The following is a 9001-nucleotide window of genomic DNA, read 5'->3' on the forward strand; positions in this document are numbered from 1 at the left end:
CACATCAACATAAAAACATATAAACATAAAGCTGGAGCCTGAGGACAGTGTGTCCAAAAGCACAACATCACTATTAATCATAAAACACCTCAAGTTATTTGAAAGTTCTGAGGACAAAGAACACACAAACACACAATGCCTCAGTGATTCACAGAAGTATATCACAGATCACAGAACTATATCAGGGTGTCTCATGTAGCACTTTAAGTGGGGTTGCATAGTTTATTTGACTCCTGATACCTGGCATCTTTTAGCTTTCACCAGCGCATCAATATCAGGCGTCACATCCTGAGTGGCAGCCAACTTCAGGATGTGATTCAAGTGCTTGTGCATGAGCCTTGAGCGCAGCTTTGTTTTATTTATGCTCATTACAGAGAAAACTTGCTCACAAAGATATGTGGTTCCAAACATGCACAACAGTTTTGCAGCGAGGGGTGTCAAGTTGGGGTAACCTGGCAAGAGATTCTGATTAAATGTGTCCAAGCCAGCTGCGGCAAATTTGCCCTTCAAATCCGAGTCACACTGCAAGTCTATTATTTCAAGTTGGATGCTGACGGGCAGATCAGAGGGATTCACGGTGAATGGCGAGCAAAAAACGTTGAAGTCTTTCTCCAGTTCACCAAAAATCTGAAAGCGTTGCTCAAACTCCCGTAACAGTCCCGTTATTTTATATTTGAACCGCTTCATGTCTGCCACATGTTGGGTCGCGCACACATTTTTCAGACAGGGGAAGTGAGCTGCATCACCACCGGCAAGTTGCGTCTCCCACAATGACAGCTTCAACTTGAAAGAACGTATGCTGTCATAATACTGCGTGACAACTTTGTTGTGCCCTTGCAGCTGTTTGTTCAAGTTATTCAGGTGCTCTGTAACATCCACCATAAATGCAAGGTCCTGCATCCATTCTGCGGAATGGAATTCTAACACTGTTCAATTTCTTCTCGTAAATCAAAGAAACGCCTCAGCACCTCGGCTTAACCATCTTACCTCAGTGTGGTATGGCAGGCCATAGATGTGGTCTTTCTCTCTGAGAAGGCTGTCAAACTGACGGTGATTCAGGCTTCTGGATCGGATTAAATTAACAGTTTGGATGACCACCTTCATGACGTTATCCATCTTTAATGACTTGCAACACAAAGCCTCCTGGTGCAAAATACAGTGAAAAGTCAAAAAATCACGTCCTCCATTTGCAGATTGCACTTTCTCTCTGAACTTTGTCACAACTCCTGCTTTTTCCCGATCATTGAGGGCGCACCATCTGTAGCCAGGCTGACAGCGCGGGACCAGTCCACTCCGACCCTGTCCAGCGCGCCCGACGAGTGCGGTAAAAATATCAGCTGCTGTCGTTGTATCTGTCATCGGCACCAACTCCACGAACTCCTCGGTGACGGTCAATGTGTCATCAACTCCGCGGATGAAAATGGCCAGTTGTGCAACATCTGTAATGTCCGTGCTTTCATCCATTGCAACCGAAAACGCAATAAATGACTTTACTTTTTGCTTCAACTGGCTGTCCAAATCCACTGAAAGATCGGAAATCCTGTCTGCAACTGTGTTTCTTGTCAGGCTGATATTTTCAAAAGCCTGACGCTTTTCAGGGCACACAATCTCAGCTGCCTTCATCATGCATGTTTTTACAAATTCACCCTCACTAAATGGTTTTGAAGCCACTGCGATTTCATTAGCAATGAGGTAGCTAGCTTTCACTGCAGCGTCACTGATGTCTCGGCTGTGAGTAAACACAGACTTGACCTACTTGCTCTGCCCCGGTATAAACAGTTTGCTTGCTTAACACAATTGCTATTGCGCCATCCAGTGGACGCAATTGGAACAGCAGTTTATTTTATTGAAAAATTGCAGCGCATTTTTATACTTTACAAAATCATCTCGCGGGCCGGATTAAACCCGTTTGCGGGCCTGATCCGGCCCGCGGGCCGGACGTTTGACACCCCTGATTTAGAGGGTAGAGAGTAGAGCATCAGAAAAGCATTAGCTGTCCAGTTATTGTCATTGTTGGCCTGTTTTACTGATGTTAATAGCTGCTGTACCTAGATCTCATTGTCCAAATGAGATGAATTAACAGGACAACATTCTGATCGAACATTGGAACAACTCCTAATAGCATTGTGTTATATTGATCCAGTTAGTCATCCAACTGAAACACTCTGGAAGCCAACTGCTTTCACATTCTCTCCCTTATTACTGTTCTGTTCTTCCTTTCTTTCTCTCTGTCCTCCTTGTTCTGTCTCTAAATCTCAGAAGACCTCTTGAAACCCTTTCTGATCTCTTAATTCCTCGACTCGATGTCCCTTCCTTGTTAATTGTCTGACTATCAGACATGGCACTGGAGATTGGCTTGTGTGGCAGCAGGTGTGACTGTGACTATAGCCACTTCCAGACAGTGGCTGTGGTGTCGTGAGTGTCACCATGTGGGAGCTGTCACAGATAGAGGTCAGTGATCTCATCTACTGCCTGATCCTGTCAGTGTCTGCCTGGAGACAGCAGGCGCACTTCAGAAAATGAGAGGAAACTCAGGATGTGAACTAACATGGCTGCCATCACTGCCACTTGTCCCGCTGAGTTCAGTGTTAGGGATAGAAATTAATAACACTGACAATAACCAGCACTTCACTCTGAGTCAGAGGACATTACGGTCTTGTAAGGACCTTTGTTGGCTTAGCCAGAAAGCCCACGTTCACAAACCGGGTGTCCAAGAGACTTTTTAAGTATCTGGGCTGCCGCTGGGCTGAAACAGACTCTAGATTGTGGTTTAAACCCCCTCTTGTCTCAGAGAGGGAAGAGCAGTGAGAGAACAACAGTCGACGTTGTCACGGCGAGTTATTCACACCGTCACCCAGGTGGTGCTCAGTAGTGCTGGCTCAGTAGTGCTGACAAGACAAACAAGCACAGTGAGACCAGAGAGAGTAAGTGCACCTCCTTGTTACTCTTTCCCCTGGTGTTGTGTTCACAGAGTCCATGTGGAATCTGCTAATTGCACTTATCCCACCTCCTTTGTGGCCCCTCCATGGTTCCTAACAGGCATCAGTGCAGCCGACAACATGAGGAGAACATACACTGTGAGGAAGGAAAAACACAAGGGCCTGGTCCAGAGAGAGGAGAGGAGGGGAGAGGAGAGGGAAGGAGAGGAGAGGAGAGGAGAGGAAAGCCATCTCATTTCAGGGATAGAGATACTGGTTTGACACACACACACACACACACATGCTACTCCTAAAACTGGGTTATTGTACAGTACATATTACTGGTGAGCTCTCAGTGCTGAAGATACTGCTCTCTCCCACAGACGAGGACAAGTCATTAACAGACCCTTGTTTTCACTGACCTCCAGCTCCCTAGTTATGATTGAGTTGTGGACTATCTATCAGGAGATGAGAGTGGATTGGGCCAGGGATTGATTCTTGTCCCTCCAGCAGTGAAAGGTCTGAGCCATGTGCTTTAGTGTACTGGGAGTCAGTGAGACTAGCTAAGAACAGCTAAAGCCCTGTGGGCTAGAGCCTGAACTCTACTGGTGCTCAGTCAGGGAGGGAGCCAATGTGCAATGAACATGTTGCAGGCGACTGAACACTGCAGGCCTCCTCCTCCGATCCGACACACGGTAACCTAATAAATTAGTCAAAGGTTCAGGACACACATCATGTTTACGGTAATAATGATTTACATGCATAATGTAGTCTACATGTTCCAGTTGTGGGTGGCTCATGGCTGAGGTTGATGAATCAATTATCCTCTGCTCCCAGGTTTATGGAATCTTCTGCAGTCTGTGGTGCACGTATGTCATTTCACTACGAAGTGTGTGCACAGCGAGAGTTATTTACATATGAGAGAAACATATCCTCGACTCACACAGAGAGAAAATTGAGAAATTGTGTTTGAACATGTAAATATTTTCTAGCAATTTTGTTGTATCCTAGTTGTAAAGTATATCAAGATGTGAATATTTCCATATATCTAGATATTTCATATCATCCCAGACAGTCACTCTTTAGTTAAGCACTCTTCCTTAGTCCTCCAAAAAGTATCAGGGTGATACTTCTTACCGGATATTGAATTGACAGACTGCGCCACCCTTTATTAAACTGTCCAAGCAGTGACAAATGCATCCCAATCAATATCTGCCATCAACCCAGACAGAGACTGCAGATAGAACTGTACTTTATTGAACTGTGCCGAGGTCTACTCAAGCCAGAGTAGTTGGGAATATTGACCCATCAGTCGATACTCTGCAGTACTACCCACCATGGCTTCAGTGAGCTGCTTAAAGATCCTCTCCCACCACATACACACTGCTGGAGTGGACAGCACTACTGTTAGGGAATGAGCATGTTTTAGCTTGGCCTGCGGTGCATTGATCTATGAACTGCCACAGACATGTGGGACTACAGCAGAAAGTGAATCAATCCTGACTATCGTACTTTCACATGACAACACTGGTGGGTGGTTAGCAGAGGGGTCTCTGACTCTGAACCCCAAGCTGCTATTATGAAACTGTCACGGTTCTCTAAGACCGAACCCAGAAGCAGACCAGGACAAGGTGAGTTGAACGAATGAGAGTGTTTATCTACAGGGAAAAGATGCAGAATAGTCCAGTAGACGGAGCGGGTGGCGGAGATGAGTAGGTGGTGGTGAAGTAGCAGATGAACTGATGGCACGGCAGGGGTTGGGTGAAGGTTCCGGGAGAATGACTGTAGACAGAACAAACGGAGGTAAGTACAAGGCAGGTCAACAAGATGCAAAAAACAACAAAACTAACGCTAGTACTCTGAGGCTGATGCGCTGGCAAAACATACTGTTTATGGCTAACGATCCGGCAGGGAATGGATGTTAGGCCAGAGCCTAAGAAGGGTGATGATCAGGACCAGGTGTGCAGATTGCTGATGGGATGCAGGTGCGGAAATCAAGAGAGCTCCCCGGAGCGTTCCAGAACCCTCGGGAAACTGGAGATCACGAACATAAAAACTAGTCCACAGACAGGACCCGACTCAGACTGCCGGGATCGTTACAGAAACGCCAACTCCTCCTCCCAGACTACAGCTTAAACTCTGTATATATCGGCACATGGTAAACCTGATGGGTCTTGCCTTTGTGTGGAGATGTGAGGGTGGTATACTATATGGACTTGGGGAGTATGAGAGCTAGAAACACTTTTCAATGTTTCTCTCCAGCCTTCCCTTCCTCTGCTCTGAGGCAGGGCCAGAGCAGTCAATACTGGAGACCCTATGGTCTGATGGAGCAGTGCACTAGGTGGGTGTGGGCCATAGACCTCAAAGCAGGGCAATTCCACACAGAAAAAACAAATGCTGCCCAAGGACTAGTCCACATAAGTCTTTATCTTCTAAGGCCTACATCAAGGCAACCGTTTATATCCAGATTACGCTAAAATGGATGATAAACTGGAGTTGTTCAGACCCACATTCTACAAAGCCCCCTGGTCTAGAGAAGTCCTTTGAAGTAGATTAATCCAAAAGATTTCCAGATAAGAGGAATTATCAACCCAGTCTTTTAGAAACGGGATGACACCAATCGACTATCTGACCATTAAACCATCTGAAGTGTAGAGGGGTGAAAGGGATGTAGAGGGGTGTAGACTGGGTGTAGAGGGGTGTAGAGGGGTGTAGAGGGGTGAAGGGGGGTGTAGGGGGGTGTAGAGGGGTGTAGAAGGGTGTAGGGGGGTGTAGAGGGGTGTAGAGGGGTGTAGACTGGGTGTAGAAGTAGACTGGGTGTAGAAGGGTGTAGAGGGGGTGTAGAGGGTGAAGGGGGTGTAGGGGGTGTAGAGGGGTGTAGAGGGGTGTAGACTGGGTGTAGAAGGGTGTAGAGGGGTGTAGAGGGTGAAGGGGGGTGTAGGGGGTGTAGAGGGGTGTAGAGGGGTGTAGAAGGGTGTAGAGGGGTGTAGAGGGGTGAAGGGGGGTGTAGAGGGGTGAAGGGGGGTGTAGAGGGGTGTAGAAGGGTGTAGGGGGGTGTAGAGGGGTGGAGGGGGTGTGGAGGGTGAAGGGGAGTGTAGAGGGGTGTAGGGGGGTGTAGAGGGGTGTAGAGGGGGTGTAGAAGGGTGTAGAGGGGTGTAGAGGGGTGAAGGGGGGTGTAGAGGGGTGAAGGGGGTGTAGAAGGGTGTAGGGGGTGTAGAGGGTGGAGGGGGGTGTGGAGGGGTGAAGGGGAGTGTAGAGGGGGTGTAGGGGGGTGTAGAGGGGTGTAGAGGGGGTGAAGGGGGTGTAGAGGGGGTGAAGGTGGGTGTAGGGGGTGTAGAGGGGTGTAGAAGGGTGTAGGGGGTGTAGAGGGGTGTAGGGGGTGTGGAGGGTGAAGGGGTGTAGGGGGAGTGTAGAGGGGTGTAGGGGGTGTAGAGGGGTGTAGGAGGTGTAGAGGGGTGTAGGGGGGTGTAGAGGGGTTATAGAGGGGGTGTAGAGGGGTGTAGGGGGGTGTAGAGGGGTTATAGAGAGGTGTAGGGGGGTGTAGAGGGGTGTAGGGGGGTGTAGGGGGGTGTAGAGGGGTTATAGAGGGGTGTAGGGGGTGTAGAGGGGTGTAGGGGGGTGTAGAGGGGTGTAGAGGGGGTATAGAGGGGTGTAGGGGGGTGTAGAGGGGTGTAGAGGGGTTATAGAGGGTGTAGGGGGGTGTAGAGGGGTGTAGGGGGGTGTAGGGGGGGTGTAGAGGGGTGTAGGGGGGTGTAGAGGGGTTATAGAGGGGTGTAGAGGGGTGTAGGGGGGTGTAGAGGGGTTATAGAGGGGTGTAGGGGGGTGTAGAGGGGTGTAGGGGGGTGTAGAGGGGTTATAGAGGGGTGTAGAGGGGTTATAGAGGGGTGTAGGGGGTGTAGAGGGGTGTAGAGGGGTTATAGAGGGGTGTAGGGGGGTGTAGAGGGGTGTAGAGGGGTTATAGAGGGGTGTAGAGGGGTGTAGGGGGGTGTAGAGGGGTTATAGAGGGGGTGTATAGGGGTTATAGAGGGGGTGTAGGGGGGGTGTAGAGGGTGTAGAGGGGTTATAGAGGGGTGTAGAGGGGGTGTAGGGGGTTTTGAGGGTGTAGGGGGGTGTAGAGGGGTGTAGAGGGGTTATAGAGGGGTGTAGGGGGGTGTAGAGGGGTGTAGAGGGGTTATAGAGGGGTGTAGGGGGGTGTAGAGGGGGTGTAGGGGGGTGTAGGGGGGTGTAGAGGGGTGTAGGGGGTGTAGAGGGTTATAGAGGGGTGTAGAGGGTGTAGGGGGGTGTAGAGGGGTTATAGAGGGGTGTAGGGGGTGTAGAGGGTGTAGGGGGGTGTAGAGGGGTTATAGAGGGGGTGTAGAGGGGTTATAGAGGGGTGTAGGGGGTGTAGAGGGGTGTAGAGGGGTTATAGAGGGGTGTAGGGGGGTGTAGAGGGGTGTAGAGGGGGTTATAGAGGGGTGTAGAGGGGTGTAGGGGGTGTAGAGGGGTTATAGAGGGGTGTATAGGGGGTTATAGAGGGGTGTAGAGGTGTGTAGGGGGGTTTTGAGGGGTGTAGGGGGGTGTAGAGGGGTGTAGAGGGGTTATAGAGGGGTGTAGGGGGGTGTAGAGGGGTGTAGAGGGGTTATAGAGGGGTGTAGAGTGGTGTAGGGGGGTGTAGAGGGGTGTATAGGGGTGTAGAGGGGTTATAGATGGGTGTAGGGGGGTGTAGAGGGGTGTAGGGGGGTGTAGAGGGGTTATAGAGGGGTGTAGGGGGGTGTAGAGGGGTGTAGAGGGGTTATAGGGGGCTGTCGGGGGTGTAGAGGGGTGTAGAGGGGTGTAGAGGGGTTATAGGGGCTGTAGGGGGGTGTAGAGGGGTTATAGAGGGGTGTAGGGGGGTGTAGAGGGATTATAGAGGAGTGTAGGGGGGTGTAGAGGGGTTATAGAGGGCTGTGGGGGGTGTAGAGGGGTTATAGAGGGCTGTAGGGGGGTGTAGGGGGGTGTAGAGGGGGTTATAGAGGGGTGTAGAGGGTGTAGGGGGGTGTAGAGGGGTGTAGGGGGCTGTAGGGTGGTGTAGGGGGGTGTAGGGGGCTGTAGAGGGGTTATAGAGGGGTGTAGAGGGGTGTAGGGGGGTGTAGAGGGGTTATATAGGGGTGTAGGGGGGTGTAGGGGGCTGTAGAGGGGTTATAGAGGGGTGTAGAGGGGTGTAGGGGGTGTAGGGGGGTTATATAGGGGTGTAGGGGGGTGTAGGGGGGTGTAGGGTGCTGTAGGGGGGTGTAGAGGGGTGTAGAGAGGTGTAGGGGGCTGTAGAGGGGTGTAGAGGGGTGTAGGGGGGTGTGGAGGGGTGTAGAGGGGTGTAGATGGGTTATAGAGGGGTGTAGGGGGGTGTAGAGGGGTGTAGAGGGGTTATATAGGGGTGTAGAGGGGTGTAGAGGGGTAATCCACACATTGTCTGAATCCCACATTATTTAGTCAATCAACCTGAGGGTAAGGTCTCTTTAATGAAGTTAAGAAGAGCTGTGGAGACATTTTAACAGGAAGGCAATAAAATAGTCCCGTAAATAAGCAAAAAGACTGGACACATAATCCATAAGTAATGAATTAAGAGAAGAAGCTTCCGTACATCTAAGTCACTTTGAATAATTAAAGACGAGGAGAGAAGAAGAGAAGAGATGTACACTGAGTGGACAGAACATTAGGAACACCTGTTCTTTCCATGACTTAGACTGACCAGGTGAATCCAGGTGAAAGCTATGATCCCTTATTGATGTCACCTGTTAAATCCACTTCAATCAGTGTAGATGAAGGGGAGGAGACAGGTTAAATAAGGATTTTTAAGACTTAAGACAATTGAGACATGGATTGTGTATGTCTGTCATTCAGAGGGTGAATGGGCAAGACAAAATATTTAAGTGCCTTTGAACAGGGTATGGTAGTATGTACAAGGTACACCGGTTTGAGTGTGTCAAGAACTGCAACACTGCTGGGTTTTTCACGCTCAACACTTTTCCCTGTCTATCAAGAATGGTCCACCACCAAAAGGACATCCGGACAACTTGGCACAACTGTTGGAAGCATTGGAGTCAACATGGGCCAGCATCCCTGTGGAA

The 9001-nt window shown here is 49.8% G+C and overlaps 1 protein-coding gene across 2 annotated transcripts in view; it reads right to left on the reverse strand.

Moving 5' to 3' along the window:
- LOC121567755 (seizure protein 6-like) overlaps positions 1 to 9001 on the reverse strand; it is a 146150-nt gene that overhangs the window by 62653 nt on the left and 74496 nt on the right. The gene's annotated exons all lie outside the window — the stretch shown is intronic.

Source organism: Coregonus clupeaformis, chromosome 6 (genome assembly GCF_020615455.1).
Source record: "Coregonus clupeaformis isolate EN_2021a chromosome 6, ASM2061545v1, whole genome shotgun sequence".
In the NCBI taxonomy this organism is placed as follows: Eukaryota; Metazoa; Chordata; class Actinopteri; order Salmoniformes; family Salmonidae; genus Coregonus; species Coregonus clupeaformis.